Here is a 17,156-nt window from a genome sequence, read left to right as displayed (position 1 = left end):
CAGGGACAGGGGGACACGGGGACACAGGCGGGACATGGGGACACGGGCAGGGACAGGGGGACACAGGCGGGACAAGGGGACACACGGGGCACAGGCGGGACACAGGGACACACACAAGACATGGGGATGGCGCTGCCGTTGTGCCACGGGACTGCTGGATCCCGGGATGGGTCAGGACGGAAGGGAGCACAGTGCGCCATCTGATCCCACCTCCCTCCTCAAGCAGGGCCATCCCAGAGCGCACATGGCACAGGATTGTGTCCAGGCGGTTCTGGAATATCTCCAGTGAAGGCGACTCCACACCTTCTCTGGACAATCAGTTCCAGTGCCCGGTCACTGCACAGGAAAGAAATTCTTCCTCATGTTCAGGTGGATTCTCTGTACATCCATCTGCCCATTCCTCTTGTCCCATTGTCCCACGGAGCAGAGGCTGCTCCATCCCCTGTCCCCTCCCTGCAGACACTGACACACAGCCATGAGGGCCCCTCTCAGCCCTCTCTTCTCGAGGCTGAACAGGCCCAGCTCCCTCAGCCTTTCCTCACTGAGATGCTCCAGTCCCTCCATCTTCTGTCAGCCTCTGCTGGATCTGCTCCAGGAGCTCCGTGTCTCTCCTGTCCTGAGGAGCCCAGAGCTGGACACAGCACTCCAGGAGATCCTCACAGGGCTCAGCAGAGGGGCAGGATCACATCCCTGTCCCTGTATCTGCTCATGTTACTGAAATCCAGAGTGAAAGAGAACCAGATTATAGACTTGGCACCTCAAAAGTGCTTTTGATGTGATTCTTGGGGGTGTCAAGGAACAGCGGGCTCTGTTGGACCTCAGGCTGGCCAATCCCTTCCTAATGACTCAGGAAATGCAGGATATTCGAGAGGGGTATCCAGATGAGAAGCACTAGTGGAACATTGTCCTTTGAGGTCATTGTTAAAGAGAGAAAAGGGAGCCATGAGTGGCAGAGCACCCAGTGGGATTCAGGGATAGACACAAAGCATTTGGAATTTTTCATATTTCTGCCTTACAGATCAACTGACACCTCTGAAGGGAGGGAGAGGGGACATCTGTAAACAACTGAAGATTGATGTGTTATGTACTGGTTACCAAAGGGAACTGTGTAAGGAAACTATAAATCCTGGGTGTTTTGTGTCATGATTCAGTCAAGTGTTAAATCATAAATTCTTGCCTTATGATTACAAAGAAATCCCTGAAATAAGCACAATAAATACCCAAACTACTCCAAGTTTAATAAAAAGAATAAGAGGTCTTATTTGTTTTGTATGAAATGCAGACCTTAAAAAACCTCTCCTCTTATTCATATCTTTCCAGGAAAGTTAAATATTAAAGGAAATCTTTTTCAACCTGAGAGGTGCGTAATCAGTTTAATAATAATAACAAAAGCAATAACCCATCCAGGTAGGAAGGGCAGTATTGCAGCTGTGAGCCATGTCAGGTTTGTGGGCTGCTTCTGTCACAGTAAGATGAATTTGTGAGCTGGGGGTGGATGATGACTGTCAGCTGGGAATTTTTTACTACTAAAATCACTAAAATTTGTTTATAAGCAACTTTTTTTTGGGGGGGGGGTTTGTTTGTTTTAAAAGTTTTTTAGATTAGTTGAGAGGGTTTTTTTTCAATACAGATGGAAGAAATATTTGTTCCATTTATATAAATTAATCTATAAAGGGTCGATAAAGGATAGAATAATAGATACTCTCTGGATCATATTGTGATATAAGCTATTGGCTTAATGTATTTTAAGTTCTTTTCTGCCCATTTCAAAGATTTTTTTTCCAAATGTATAATTTTATTTTTTTTTTTCACTCTAGATGCATGAATAAATGCAACGTAGTCATTTTATGGCAAACTTGCTGCACTAATGAAGAAAATACTGATTTACATGCACAGGAATCTGATTAGGCTCTTTATAAGAGCTATAACTTAGCAATACTAGATTTTTAATTGTTTTTTCCCCTTTTCTTCCCATCTCTTCTCTTCTGATTAAGTCTGTAATAAAGTTCCCATTGATTTCAGTGGCACAAGCTCAGACTTTATTGATGAAAAAGAAGGTGGGAAATTCTGATGCAGTTTAAGTTTGTTGCTGTTAGAATTCTTCCTCAGAAAAGCTCTGGTCTTGGTGAATTTTTCAGCATTGGTTGGGGGGTGGATATCCTCAGCATGTCTGCCTTGCTCCACTCCTCTTGGAGAGGAGTTAATCAGTGCTGTGGCACAGATTGTGCTGGGCTCTCCTCTCTCATGGCTGCATAGGAAAAAAGCTCTTGATACTGTTTCCAAACAAAGGAGGACCAGCTACACAGAAATTTCAGAAGCTCAAGGCTCATGGTTTTGCACCCACAGCAATTGTGCTGTTGGGACACCTGGCAAGATCAGTTGTTTTAACTATTGGAGATGAGCGTTAGGAGTTCAAAAACAATTGTCTGGCCTACATAATAGTAGTGAAAAAAGAAATATTTAAGTTTCCTGCTTCTTGTTGCCTTTCTGAGGTTGGCATGCTACCGTTCTTTGACACAAGTACTTCCAGAAAGGATGAGCATTCTGCCAAACTCAGCTTGAAGGAACTGGAAGTAGGTTCCAGAAGTCTGTTGGGGTAGCAAAAACAAAACTACACGAGGGAGAAACCTGGGCCAGTGGGGTTGCTGGAAAGAGTAACAAGACTTCTGGAGTAGAGAGGGCTCCTTGCAAAAGCTACTGTGTTTTCATTTGTGTTTATTCTCTTCATTCAGCAGGATCCAGCTTCTGCCATTTAAACCTGGTGACAAGTTTTCTCGTAGCAATGGGAAGAGAGCAGGCCTGGTAAGTCTCACACAAGCATTGTCTCTGACCTTAGGTGTTCCTGCAGACAGACAATCCCTCACACAGACACTCGGTGTGGCACTGGGGCCCCATCCAGCCGGGTGACCTGATGTGGAGGCTTGGCTGGCCCATACACAAAATCACACAATGGCTTGGGCTGGAAGGGACCTTAAAGATCATCTTGTCCCTATCCCCCTACCATGGACAGGGACACCTTTCACTAGAGCAGGTTGCTTAGAACTCAGAACTCCATCCAGCCTGGTTTTGAATGCTTCCAGGGATGGGGCACCCACAACTTCTCTGTGCCAGGGCCTCACACCCTCACGGTGAAGCATCTGTTTTGATGACCAGCTCTTCCTGGCTGTTCATGGAGCATGGACAGGGCCTTAGAGCCATAGGGGAGGCAGGGTGTTGCCTGGCAGGAGGGTGTGGTAGGGACACAGGGGATGGGGGTGATGGCCCAGCATTGCAGCCAGTCTCTGTGTGCAGTGTGGGCCCCACAGTGCGACATGAGGGAGGTGAAGGGCTGTGAGAAGAAGCTGTACGAGGAGCAGCTGAGGGCACTTGGTCTGTTCAGCCTGGAGGACACTAAGGGGAGACCTCACTACAGTTACAACTTCCTCATGAGGGGAAGAGGAGATGCAGGTACAGATCTCTTCTCTCTCATGACCAGTGACAGGACTCAAGGGAATGGCCTGAAGTTGTGTCAGGAGAGGTTAAGGCTGGATATCAAAAAAGGCTCTTTCCCCAGAGGGTGGTTGGACACTGAACAGGCTCCCCAGGGCAGTGGTCACAACACCAAACCTGACAGAGCTCAAGAAGTGTCTGGACAATGCTCTCAAGCACATGGTGTGACGCCTGGGGTGTCCTCTGCTGGGCCAGTAGCTGGACTCAATGATCCTGATGGGTCTCTTCCAACTCAGCTTATTCTGTGATTCCATAATTCAAGTCAGTGCACCCCTCTGTATGTAAAAAGCCCTACAGGTTGTAGCCCTACAGCCCAGGTACCTGACTTTGGGTAGGCATGTGTTGGTTGATCCAAACCTGTTGCTATTAACTGTGGAGCTGACAGGGTTATAGAGCTAATGGGAAGGACAGCAGGTGACTTTCTGTTTCCATGGAAGTTAAACATTTACTGTTCTTGGAACCCTGGAGCAAATGTTCAGTGGGAGCCCAGACCATATCCTGCTCTACAAGGCAGGCTCTGAGCTGTCCTGTCTTTGTGTGGCTCAGAGCTTGGTCATTCCATTTCTCTGTCAGGCTTTTAAATGAGAGAAATGTTTCATCACCCAGGCACCTCCTGGACTTGACATTTAAGTATTTGTTTTAAATAATAAAAAAAAAAATGCATGCAAATATAGTGCAAATATTTTTTGTTAATTATTTAGTTCATAGTGTTGTGACGTTTAGCAATGTTACATCCAAATGTCTATATAAATAATGAGTAATAAGAGTTTGATATCCTTCATTCTCTTCAGAAGACATGAGAGAATCCAATATAGTGTGGGAGACTTCCCACATATAGTATCAGTAATTGCAGTGCTACATATTATAAACTTACAGAGCTTACAATTCAATAAAAGTTAAGATATTTATTTAAATTCTAATGACGTTTCATGTGTCACTATTAGATCAAACACACGCCAATACTGAAAAAAGGCTTCTCCATTATAACACTTGCATGAATGTAAGACTTCTATAATGCTGTGCTGAAAGTCCAGTAGAAAAATATCAATGACCTTTTAGTCACAAATGGTTTTATGTCCTGTATCTTTATTAGCTATTATTTTTAAAATTAAAAGCACTTTTAAAATTAATTCATTTTTTTGACAGTCCAGTACTTCAAGCCACAAATCACTGTTTTGTGAATTGTACAGGGCTTATGGCATCTAAAATAAAGCATTCTTTGCAAAATTGTGTGTGTGTATGTTAAAGGAAGAGGGTTTGTAGCTGGCTGCTGCACGTGCTCAGCTTTTTGTCTGTTTATTAAAAGAATCACAGAGTGAACCAATTAAAAAAGAAAAAGCCTTCAATTTATTATCTTTAAAATTATAATTTGAAGTCTTTTTTTTGATCTGCTTCGTCTGTGGGATTAAGTTTGACAACTATTTTTTTGAATGATAGGAGACCTTTAGTAACAGATTGAGAGTTCTCCATCAGTCCCTCCGGTTAGTGAGACAGAGAATTTCTTGTGTGGTGTGTAGTAAAGTACACCCCAGTTCTAATTATATGTTGTGAACAAACTAAGAAAAGCAACATTCTCTGAGTCATAAAATAGAATCTTTGATTTTACTTGAATTTACAAAGGTCCCCTTTCTTATTATAAGGCAAAATGGATTATTTTTTTTAAACACTGAACATAGCTGTGTTACTCTGAGCTTCTTCTGGGACTTCTTTACTAACAATGTTGATATCCAGTGTAAATTTTAAATTGATTTATCTCTGTCAGATGGGAACTAAAGCCAGCTAAAGGCCTTGCTATCCTCAAAAGACTGTATTTTCATTATTATCGCGATTAAGTTAATTACAACTCAGTTTACTATTTTAACCACAGAAGCTGCATTTTTTTTTCTCTGCGTAAAAAAATGCTTTGTTCACAAGTAATTCTGAAATGGGAGCAAAACAGTGACGTTCTTTCTGGACCCCATATCTTTGAAAAGCTAACAAAGGAGAAAGAGCCCCTGATCTGGCAATCAGGCACATGGGAGTAAAGTGATGAATTGCACTGTTCAGTCATGGACTTGAACAATTTGACAATACCTTCCAAACCCTGGGATTTCTCCCTGTCTAACCATCCCTGGGTGTTACTCAGAATTTGAGAAAATTACATGTGTGCTGAAAAAATACAAAACGAGCCCTTATTTCAACATGAAAGCACTTTTGGGCAAAAAGATTTTATCTAGTAGTGCAAACACCTAAAAGAGATGGAGAGAATATGAGGGAAGTAGATGTGATTAGTCATACCCAGTGGGAGAAGGACTGCAGCTGCGGTGTATTCTGTCCTGACCTTAGAAGCAGACAGCTCGATTGTGTTTAACTGCTGCTGGCTAATACATTCAGACAGTGCAAACTGTCATGCTCCTCTAAAGACAAAGGTGGGTACCAGAACATGCTTAATTGCAAATTCCTTGTAGATCTCAGCTGTGGTCAGATGAGGTTTAAATGCTGACCCTCTCTCTCAGAAGTAAGGACGCACAGAACTGTGTCTGAGCTGCCATCCTTTGCTCAGACTTTGGATGTGAAGGAAGTTTCTGGGCTAAGATGCTGTCCAAGAAACTTCCCTCTTGCACAGCTTCTAGACTGGGATATTTTTTTCCCCCCAAGAAGGGATAAACCTGCATTTTTTGTAGAAGTTAGAATCTTATCTAAGCACTGCCTCTGTCACAAGGCTCCAAGATGCCATCTCTGACAAGAGAATGCCAGAACAGGTTTGGCTCTAGGCTGAAGAGCTGATTGCATGTTTAACTGTGTGACTACAAACTTGGTTGACTTAGTGAACTCCAGCAACTATTCACTGTCCCTTAAAATTTAAGAGTGTAGTAAAAAGGCAAATTCATATCTGTAGCAGTGCAGGAATACTGGTCCTCTAGTAGATTATATACCTTATTATCTATTAATTTTGCTACTGGGCAAGAGGTGCAGGTTGCTCTCAGATGCTACAGGGCTTCCATGCAGGCAGCAATTTTGGCCAGTGCCAGCTTTGGAAGACCAGAAATTGTAGATTGGGTGTGGGATTGCCTCTCTTCAGGGATTGTAGTTCATCTGGAAGCGCCAACCTCTTACATCTAACTAAATACATCCTGTTGTGCCAGAAGGACATGAAATCCTTCGCGTGGGGCCAGGCAGCACCTAGGTGAGAGTTGCTTAGAGATTTTTGTGGGGCACAGACCACATCCTGAGAACTGCATGTAGCCCACAATTCATGCAGCTTACAGTTAAGCATAGAAGATTCCCTGCCCTGCTGATTGCAGAAGTAATTAACAGCCTGTGGCTAGTTGCAGTGCTGTGCAAAATGATAAAAATTGTTACCTTTCTGCACAGCTGTGGAATACAGAAGACACAGAATCTCAGTAAATTTTATTTTCAATGGGGTTTTAGCCAGGAGAGCTGTAGGCTGCGGCGTGACCCCACCCAAAGAGGCGGGGGATTTGATTTTAGACGGGCAGTATTGAGGTGAGTGGCGTGGCTTTAAGTCCCGGGAGGAGTGGACTCCACCCCTCTGCCTTGGGGGATGTGCCCTATAAGCCCGGGGAGAGTTACTCCACCCCCAAATCCCTTATAAAGTATCAGCCAAGAGTGTTCTACCCTTGTTACATTGTTAATGTATGCTGAACTTACTTTAATAACCCCTCCAGTTGTACCCCTATTAGTTTGTACCCCTGAGACTTCTCCTTTGCTGTTCTATTGTCCTATTGGACCCAGACCCTAAACTCCACCCTTGCTCTACCCCATAAAACCCACCACCCTGCCTTTGTTCTTAGTCTCTGTTTCATGCTTGGTTAAATCCTGTGTTGGTGGTGCCCAATAACTCGATGGAGACCTGTCTCACTGATTTCCCACGTCGGTCACCGGTGGCTGCACCTCCCTGGACACGACTGAGTTGTGGCACAAAGCAGCAGTAGCCCCTCCTATCTTTTGTTTGACTGGTTTATAAGAAGTTATTTGATCCTGAAAGTGGGCGCTTTTTGTGAAAATGTGCTTTCACCAGAAGGCCCAGCACTGCCCCATGGCACCGTAGTGCAAACAAAATAAATTATGTGGGGAAATGACTGTGCTTCACCTCGGAACGTCACTTACTGGAACTGATTCCTTCAGGCTTGAGAGCAAGACTGGAAAGAAGAGCAACAACAGAGTGATCTCTCTCCTTCTAGTGCCTACAGACCCAGACTTCTCAGAGTATGACAGCTCAAAGAAAGACTGAGAGAGAAGAAAATAATTCTGTCTGTCTGCAATGCATTTAGGACAAGCAAAAACACATTTACAGCTAATTTTAAGCAGCCTTCAGAGTACAGTACAACACCTTATTAACTCACTTGTACATAATCCTTGCATTCTGGTATTTTTAGAAGAAATTATGCACATCAGAAGTTATTTCAGCCCATGTCTTCTTTGTAATAGATAACACCACTCTATTTCTCATTTTAATTAAGAATTAGCTTTCTGACAATAAGCCTTGCTCACATAACACATACTGATTTAACTAAATTAATTTAGAAATTATATTAGATACACGTGGACACTCTTCTTTCTTCCCCCCTCTAAGGTGGCCTTCTTAATTACGCTTAAGATAGCCCTAAGACCAGTCAGGGTGAAACTGGTTAAGACCTGCCTCCACCACTTGCCTGTCTCATCCTCTGCAGCAGGAGAAGAGTTTGTTCTAATTTCCTATCTGAAACTGTAGGAGGGTAGAGTCACCTTCATAGACGAAGGGTGCTTTTCTTGGTCAGTTTACAATGCAAGAATCCCCCCAAGTACTGGACTGCAGCAATTTATGTGCGTGGATTTGAGGCTTTTGAAGACAGTGCCTCTTCCTTTGGTGGCTTATTATTTTTTGATGGTGTGGGAACCCAGGGTACAGCTGTATCAAGTGTAAACTGTGCTATTTTGTCTGTGCCTGGTTTTATCCTGTATCTCCCAGTCAGGAGGCTTAGGTTAGCTCTGGGCTGCCTCTAATGAGCTGCAAGTGAAAACAAAGTCCTCTAGCCCATGGTTTCTCTCCTTTACATGTTATCTAATCAGGGCTCTCTGGAACAGGCCTTTGGAAACCTGTTTCCCACATAAGCATATGAACTAGACTTACCTGTAGTTTGGAGCAGAGAGAAATATAGAGTGGTTTTTTTCATAAATGTATAATATGTTATCTTACAAAGACATACACAAAAAATCCTCCTTCTCTGTAGCATCTTGTAAAGTGCTAGTCAGAGGTACAGTACATAAAATACCAGTACATCAAGAGATAAGAACTGAACATTTTCTGGTATAAAACAAGGAATGAAAACTCAGACCAATTCCTGTTCCTTTGACTTGCTAGAATGTAGATAAAAAAACCCTAACATTCCTAGGGATGGGTTGTGTATATGGGAAAGTTGTTAAAATCAGTGAAATATTTTCTTAAAAGCTGATTATTCTGTACCTTGCCTTGGATAGATCCTTTCATACTGTACAAAGTGTCCTTCTGCAGTGTAGCCTAATCTGTTTCTAAAAGGTAAAAAGAGACCACATAGTCCTGTAGTGCAAAATGTCTGCTGCCAGAATTGCTGTTCAGACCCTTTTTCTCCATGCAAATAAGTTCTATCTTAATTGCTTAGATTCTTAGTTGCAGAAAAGAGCAACAAATCTCTCTGTACAAGAGGTATTTGTCAGTCTAAAATGTGACAGGAAAACAATGAAGACTTCCCCAGAGAGTGCTGAGACTGAGCTCTTATCTTGAGCTGTCCCTTCATTTCACCCTTAAGTTTCTCTGCTGAGGAGGTTCCCAACTTAGGTTTGTATCATGACACTTCCTTGTTTGTAACATTACACTGCATGAGGAAATTGTGTCAGGGCTTCTCTGTGCTGGCAAATTGTATCCCCACATCTTGAAGAGGGGTGAGAAAGGACAAGTGAACGACATGGCAGGTGTTTATCAGCTCTGAGTGTTTTTCATGGGAGGACTCAGACTCTTCCTGTGCTCTGAGCTGCATCCAGCCTGAAGGGGCAGATGTGACTGCAGCCCCTGTGCATGTGCACACACACAGGCAGTGGAGGTGTCCAGCTGTGCTCACAGCACAGAGCAGCAGGCAGGGATCAGCCTGGCCAGGGCATTAATCTCACCTGTGATAAGAGCCATAAATCACAATATTCAGAACATGCAGGAGAAGTGGCAAAGAGCACTGAAGATGGGGGATGTCATCCTCCCTGCAAACCCTGAAGTAGAAAAGCCTGTCTTGTAGCCCACAACAATTTCACCCATGAGTCTGCTCAGTCCTTCAGAACACTGTTTCATTTTCAAACACAGAAATTTCCAAACTATCTTGAAATAATAATTAATTTAATTCCCCTAAGCAGAGCAACCTGCAAATGGTATTTCTCCCATCAGCCTCTCAGTATGTCAGAAGGCTTTCCCTTCTCTCCTAATTTTTTAAGGAGTTACCTGAGCCCTTTGTCTTAGCGACTAATAGTCTTCTACAGCCTAAAAATAACTTTTCTTAAAATGGGTGCATGTCGGAAGAGATGTGGTTTCCTTAGTGTGGGTGATATTGAACAGGAAACCAACTTGCTACAGAACCCAAGTACCAAGTACACTATAATAGTACACTATAATAGTACACTATTTACACTAATCCTGGACCATGGGTAGAAACCTGTTAAAAATTTTAACTCAGGAAAACAAACAAACAAAAAAAAAAAAAAAAACCCAGAAGAAAAAGTTAGAGAAATGAAGGAACTGTAGGAAGCTAGACTAGTTTTAAATTGAGGCAGGAGAAATGCAATCCGTAACTGGTCATGGCTGATGGGGATGAAAGCTAATTAGGAGACTGGTTAGACCACTGGAGGACTCTGATTCAAGGAGTCTTACAAAAAGATTCCTTAAAAGAGACTGACAGACCATTGCTAGGGCAGGCACCCACCACTTCAATAGCTGTAGTTCAGACTGGATTTGTCTGCATGCCTTCTGAATGTTAAGATAGGAAATGAAAATAATTCTCCTTAACCCATGAAGAGAGGCTGAGGCCCTTGTTGAAATAAAATATCTTCCACAGACGTTGCAATCAGAATAGAGATTATATTTTGAGGGCTTTGAAAGTCTCCACATGGTGTGTAACCCTTTGATGCACATTCTGCTTGTGCTTCCATCACAGCCTGAGCAGGAAAGTCTGGGGCAGAGCACATAATTTCTTACACCATGGGAGAAGCAGAAGTGACAAAAGCATTTCCAGAATATTGCTAGGAGAATGCTGAGATGCCACATGAGCATTCAAAAATTACTTCTCTAAAAACAGAGGACACCTGCAATTGCTGTAATTGCTGGTTTGATGCTCATGTCCACAGACCAAAAGCAAAGGAACTCTCTTCCTGTCAGATGAAGATTACTAATCCAAAGTGAAGGATGTAGGGAGAAGTCTTCTTTTTTTTGGAAGAACAATGGGAATTGGTTGTACTTATTAACTAAAAAGTCTTGCTTTGGTATATATATTTTATTTTCCTTTGTGTAATCAGTGCTTTACAGATTTATGGAACATGAGATTATTTTCTTTGACCTCCAATATATCACAGAACCTTAAATTTCACTGAACTAACAGTGTTGCCGAGCATAACATGTTACGTACCTTGTGCTTGGCACAGCATGTCATGAAGAAAGTGCCCTGTCTTGGTCTGAAGGTATCAAAAAATGGAGCAGCCAAGGTTTCATTTAACTTCAGTCACAGTTTGACTTTCACAGTCTGAAAACTGTGCTGCTCTTAGCTCCCATTATGTGCTTCTCCACTAGAGTCCATAACAGGGCAGGTCACCGTTGATACCTAATGGTTTTCAGTGCTTCTTGTATTTGTGAAACATCTGAGAGACAGATTTTCTTAGCAGTGTAGAGATGCTGTGCTTGAAGGGGGTCTCTATAACACTTTCAGGCTATGAATTGTGTTAGAACATGCCAGCTGAGCATAGAAGGGAAAGAAAATGAAATATAAATTCATTACTGCAGAGCCAGAACAGCAAGGATAAATTCTGTCTGATTCCAGGCATCTACTTTATATTCCCACCTAAGGATACCATTAGTGGAGACAAACTGAGCTCTTTTGATCACTTTCTACTGTGAAAAGGGTCAATCTTCCTTGCTCTTCACACTCCCTCCTACATGATCCTGACTCACCCTTGGGCTGACTTTCATATTCATTGAGCTGATGCAGCTCATTAACCCATCAGAAAACTGTCCTTTTCTTTACTTCTCGGATTTATTTTCTGTCACTTCAGTGAGCTAAATCTGCTCAGTGAAGGGTCAGGTAAGTGTCAAAAGTAAGGAAGCATGGGTGGGAAACAGGTAGAATTAGGGGAAGGAGGAGGAAGAAGACAGGAAGAAGCACACAAGGGGAAGGAACAAGACTACTTCTTTCAGTGACAGAAAGCCTTAAGATCAGCTTACCATGTCTGATTATATCCTTAGGAAAGTGATTTCCCTGGAGTTCCTGTGGGTTCAGTGTAGAAAACGGAGTTTCTTTAGAGGGTGTATAAAAAGGAAATAAAAGGAGGTAATCTAATTTAGACACATAGGTTAGGAAATATAAATAGGTATGTTCTTTACTGCAAAGACCCCTGTGACCAAAGCTTTAAAACAATTAATGACTAAATGCCTGGAAAACTGAAACAGTTGTCTCTAAATGCAGAAGAAGCCTTCAGAGAGCTCCATAAGGCCTCAAGTGCAATCAGAAAGACCATGTAAGCCCAGGGTATGAGCACCAGGTGGATTGGCTGTGGGAAGTCAGTGCCAAAGGCTGGTGAAGCCGATGTCACTTGGAATTTGCTCAGGCTCTGCCTGAGGAGAAAATGAGGAGCAGTCCTCTAGAGTAGGTCTTGTTTTCAGCAGAGTAGGTTTCCCCCCTGCCATTCCCTGTGTGCCACCAGCTCTCTCCTTAACTTTGTTTCTGTCTTCCTCTTTTTTCACTTCTGCCATTATTTGTAAAACTACTACTGAAAATGACCTACATAAATAAATAAATTGAATGAATAAATCATGAGGGAGAGAATGAATGTGTGTGTAGGTGGATGACACACAGAACCAGGCTGGTGGGAGCAGCAGGAGCTATCAGTTCATTTGCTGTCAGCAGCAGAGCCCCAGGGAGGGTAAGGACATTAAGTACCTGATTGTGCAAGGTGCTGAGTGCCTTCATCTTCTGTCATTTTTGGAGATAATCAAAAGCATTTCCAGACCTTGCTAGTAGAGTCTTCAAGAAAGGATGAAGAAGGTAGAAGACTAAACCTGTGACTTTTATCCTTTGCCTTTTCAGTTTTCAGATCCCTAAGGATTTTTTCCCCCATAATGAATCTTCTGATAATTACCTTTCATGGAGCCTTTTAAAACAATCAATGGACCCTCAAGGGACTGTGCACCTGAGTTTCTGGCCTTCAGATAATGCAAGGCAGGAGAAACTTCCCTTTTGCAAGAGCAAGTCTGGAAGTGTAATTTCAGAGTTTATATTGGTTGTATTCTCTCAGGTATGACTTTTTCTCCATGGAAGACACATGCTGAGCCACTGGCCCCTTGCCACACCACTGAACCCTGGGACTTCTGTATATGGGAGTATGAGGTGGACTCTGCAGTTCTGGAAGGATTTTGATGCTCCTTTGAAATTTGCCACATCACCCCAGAGATGAAATGTGCCCATTATGCTGACAGCTTTGCTCTTCAGGATGAGGCATATACAGCTGGAATTCAACTGACTGAAGAAAGGCATATGTGTTATTAAATGGACAAATTCTCACCAAAAAAATAAAAAGTGGTTTAATTATCAGTGGTGTTTGCAGTAAGTATTTAGTGCTCCTGACCTTGCAGCAGTCCTCCCCTTTTGTTTCTGAGTTAGTTCAAACCTTTGTGTGATAGGTCCAGAGGATAAGATTGTATTATGGTATGAGGTAGATAGAACAGCTTTTTAAAGAATGCTTGGAAATGTGTGTCCATACTTGTGGGTTTTGTATACATACAGTTTCCCCTCACCTTTTTAAAATATGTGACTCTTTAGCACTCATCACAGGAGTCCAGGTGTCCCTCACAAATTATATATAGCTGGATTAGAACTAAAGAAATTGTCTCAAATTTCCCTTCAAATCAAGTGTGGCTTGCACCTGTTCTCTTCTGAAAGTTTGCTCTGGCACAAACTTTATAGTTGACCACTGGAGGTGTTCAGGAGATCCAAATGACACACAGTCTAGCCAGCCCTAGGGTACATTATGCACTCCCCTGAAGAGCACTGGAAAGGAAAATAGGATTTCTCAATTTCTTTTTCAGTATTCAGGGTAGCAGCAGAGTTGAGAATAAGATATAAAGGATGAAGTATTGTTGGTTGCAGGCATCTTTTGAGAAGATGTGATGTTCTAAGTTGATTTTTTCTCTAAACTTGGCACTTGTATATGCAGGAATAGGGAATTACAATAACAAAGTTTGGAATTCATAAATACACTTTTAACTCTGGTCAAGTGCAAATCCCTCAGGTGGTGAGGAAGGGGCACAGTGTGCCTATCAGTCACAGGTAGAACAGTCTCCACAGACTGCTCTATAGAGATTGCTCATAATCAACCATTTATTCAGCTGTGAGATGCTGCTCACATATAAAGTAGGGCAGGATGTCACCTGACTGTGGCTGACAGTCAGTCCACTGACTGAGTCTAGAGCTTATTGCACATGTGTAAGTCCAAGGTTACCTCAGTTAAGGTAGAAGAAGGAGAAAATTAAAAAGAAAATTTGGGCGGTTGCACCAGAAACCTCATTACTGTGAATCTGGGAGCCTCCAGAATGACTTGTGAACATCCCTGCCAGGTCAAACATTATTGCCCCCTGCATTCCTCCAGGTGATACTGCTCCCTGTAGGACCTGGTGGGTCAACATCACTGGCAAACTGCATGAGCTTGCTTTGTGCCAGGGCTGTGCAGGACATGTCCAGCCCTTCCAAGTGGTTTCGAGCCTGTGACAGCGAGACATGGCCAGGACTGATGCAGGAGCTGTGCTCCTTATCACCCTGGAAATGCCACCACCTTTCTGGATCCTTCCTTGCCTTGGGCATCTTCTGTCTATCCTCACTGTGTAAAGTCTTGAAGCAATGGATGAGGAAGGAAGTTGTGGCCACAGGCTGACGTGGGCAGCCAGACAAGTGCTGCCCTGTTAGAGATTCTCTGCCTTATCTTCTATTTGATCTCTTTTTCAGGTGGCTGAAAACAAAGAAATTAAAAGGTATTTACATGATGCAGAAGCCTCCATTCCATCTTCAGAGGGAACTGAGCCTCACAAGTACACAAGGCCTCAGTCAGTGGGCTAGATCCTATAGAATGGAAAATGGAAAAAAACCCACCAAGCTTGGTGGGATTTCCAGGAGGATTTCATTAAGGTTTACACTGATTTAAGAGCAGGTGCCTAACTACATAAGCACATTTATAAACCAATCAAGTGTGCATTTGTATGCATAGATGTCTAAATATTTACTTTTGTACAGCACTTAGTAACTCTGAAATGTTTTCCTGTCCAGCTCCAGTGCAGAAGCCTGTACAGTCATGCAAGCATGGCCCTGCCTCTCAGCAGGGGATATTAAGTCTGGCACTACATGGATTTAACTGAGACATTTGACTTCTCAACCAAAACTGCACTTGAATGCTTTTTAAGATGCTCCCTTATTCAGGAGAGCAAAAGAAGTGGTGCTAGCACACCACCCTGCCCTCTGCTCCTTTGGGTAAGGATTGTCCCTGTGTTGAAGACAACATCCATGGAAACTACAGAGGTGACTGCTTTCCACTCTTTTCCAGGTATGCCATTGTCAGCTTCCCTGTATATTTCTCAACATTTGAATCTAAAAAAGCTATTAAAAATCATAAAAGGATCAGAGATAACATTTACTTGCTATTTACACATCTATTCCAAGTCAACTCACAGTGCCTCAGCCACCTTGCCTGATAATCAGGACAGCATATGGAATGGTATGTGCTTCTCCCTTTCACCTCCACTCTCTCCATCACTGCTGCAATCCAGCCCAGAGCACTGTCCTGAATACAGATTTCCTTCTTCCTGCTCTGCTTATTTCCTTTAAGGCATTTTCCCCCCTCTTGTGGATTGACAGACTTATCAACACCAGCTAAGATTCATTTAATATGCCCAACATAAGCCAAACAGGATCCTGGCCTGCCGCTCCATATTCTTTTCTCGCAAAGAAATGGTTTTATCTGCAATTATTTGCACTGTCTGCTTAAATATTTAGCAAATGCAATAGTTTGGTAGTCAGGTGTTGCTGTAACCTACCCTGAATGCTAAGTCTATAAGCCAATTCTGCAGATGCCTGCTTGGATTGTTGTTTTGTTTTTCTTCCTGGCTGTGATGAGACAATATCCCCAGGAAGCAGGGATGCAGCAGCACCTTGGGCTGGATGCTGCACTCCTGGAGACGTGGAGGGGCATCCACACACAGTAAGCCTGCAGAATTAATCCCAGGTGCCAAATGTGGAGATCAGTACCATGCAGAAAAGCTTTGAATTTTTCACTTTTCATTCATTAAAAGGCAGTCAAAAAGAAAAAAAGCTCCATTCTCATCCTCCTGAGTGCTGTCACACTCACTCATATGCACACATACACTGCTGCCTTTCCAGTTAATACCAAGGGATGTAATGCCACAGTAAGCAGAGAACTGTACCAGATTTCCATGGGTTATGGAGTATATTTTTATGGATCCAGTTGCAAAAGGATCATTGCTATTTTTTTGAGGTTTTACACAAAAATATCTTTTTTTTTCCCCCTCTCTGTCTAATTTAAAATCTCCTCTGATATTAGGCAAAATGTTTCTCGTATTAATCCCCATCAGTATAGTTCTAGTTTGGTGCAGATTCTCTGCTGGGTGTCCTGACTTTTTACCCCCAAATCATCACACCCTCCTATTCTGAATGTGCTTATCTACCTGTAGGAATTCTCTCTTGGCTACCACAACCTTCCTGCAGGCATGGAGCAGCTATCCATGGGCAGCAGCATGCACAGGCACACAGTCATCCCTTTAATCTGAGGTTACAGGCCACTGTCAAGTGCTGGTGGACAGAGTGCAGGCGAGACTGTCAGAGGTGCCTGCTGAATACAGAGCAGTCACACAGATATCACCTCTTGGTGATAACAGCAGAAGAAAAAATGCCTTTATTCACTGTAAAGAATATGGCAAGGCATGCCCAACTCATCCACAGTCCTGAAATCAAATGGAGAAAAGGAAAGACTTGCATCTCTCTCTCCTTGTTTATAAACCTGTCTGTAACACACTCCAGGGCTCCATGTTCCATTTCTGATAGATGTGCAAAAGCCTGCAGACAGTAACTTTGTCCAGCTTCCAAGCTAACACAGGGCCATATCTGGGACATCCTGGGGGTTATGCTCTTGATGCTGGCACATCAGAGTATGTGACATCGGAGATTATCCTGCCTGCAGCTTCCCAAAATTACTGGAAAGGCTTTTATGGAAGATTGTACCTTTTTACAGAGTGGGTCACTGATAGACAGCAGTGATGCTGTCACTCCTAGAGAAGTGGCAGTGTTCCTGTCTCAACAGCATGTTCACCTTGGTGCATGTGTTCTGATTTAAGAGTTTAAAAAACTGTCTTAAAAAAATTCTCTCAGTGTGTAACCGATATTGACACATCAAGGATACAA

The 17,156-nt window shown here is 42.9% G+C and overlaps 1 long non-coding RNA gene across 1 annotated transcript; it reads left to right on the top strand.

Moving 5' to 3' along the window:
* The first annotated feature begins 231 nt into the window (after positions 1-231).
* On the top strand, positions 232-13,192 carry LOC131582543 (uncharacterized). Its single transcript, XR_009278361.1, has 5 exons — positions 232-369; positions 1,019-1,108; positions 1,321-1,360; positions 2,733-2,802; positions 12,991-13,192. It is a non-coding gene; the product is annotated as an uncharacterized LOC131582543 (long non-coding RNA).
* Positions 13,193-17,156: the final 3,964 nt, after the last annotated feature.

Source organism: Poecile atricapillus, chromosome 1 (genome assembly GCF_030490865.1).
Source record: "Poecile atricapillus isolate bPoeAtr1 chromosome 1, bPoeAtr1.hap1, whole genome shotgun sequence".
Lineage (NCBI taxonomy): Eukaryota > Metazoa > Chordata > Aves > Passeriformes > Paridae > Poecile > Poecile atricapillus.
Note: the sequence above shows the minus strand (reverse complement) of the source record. Positions and strands in the feature narration are given on the sequence as shown.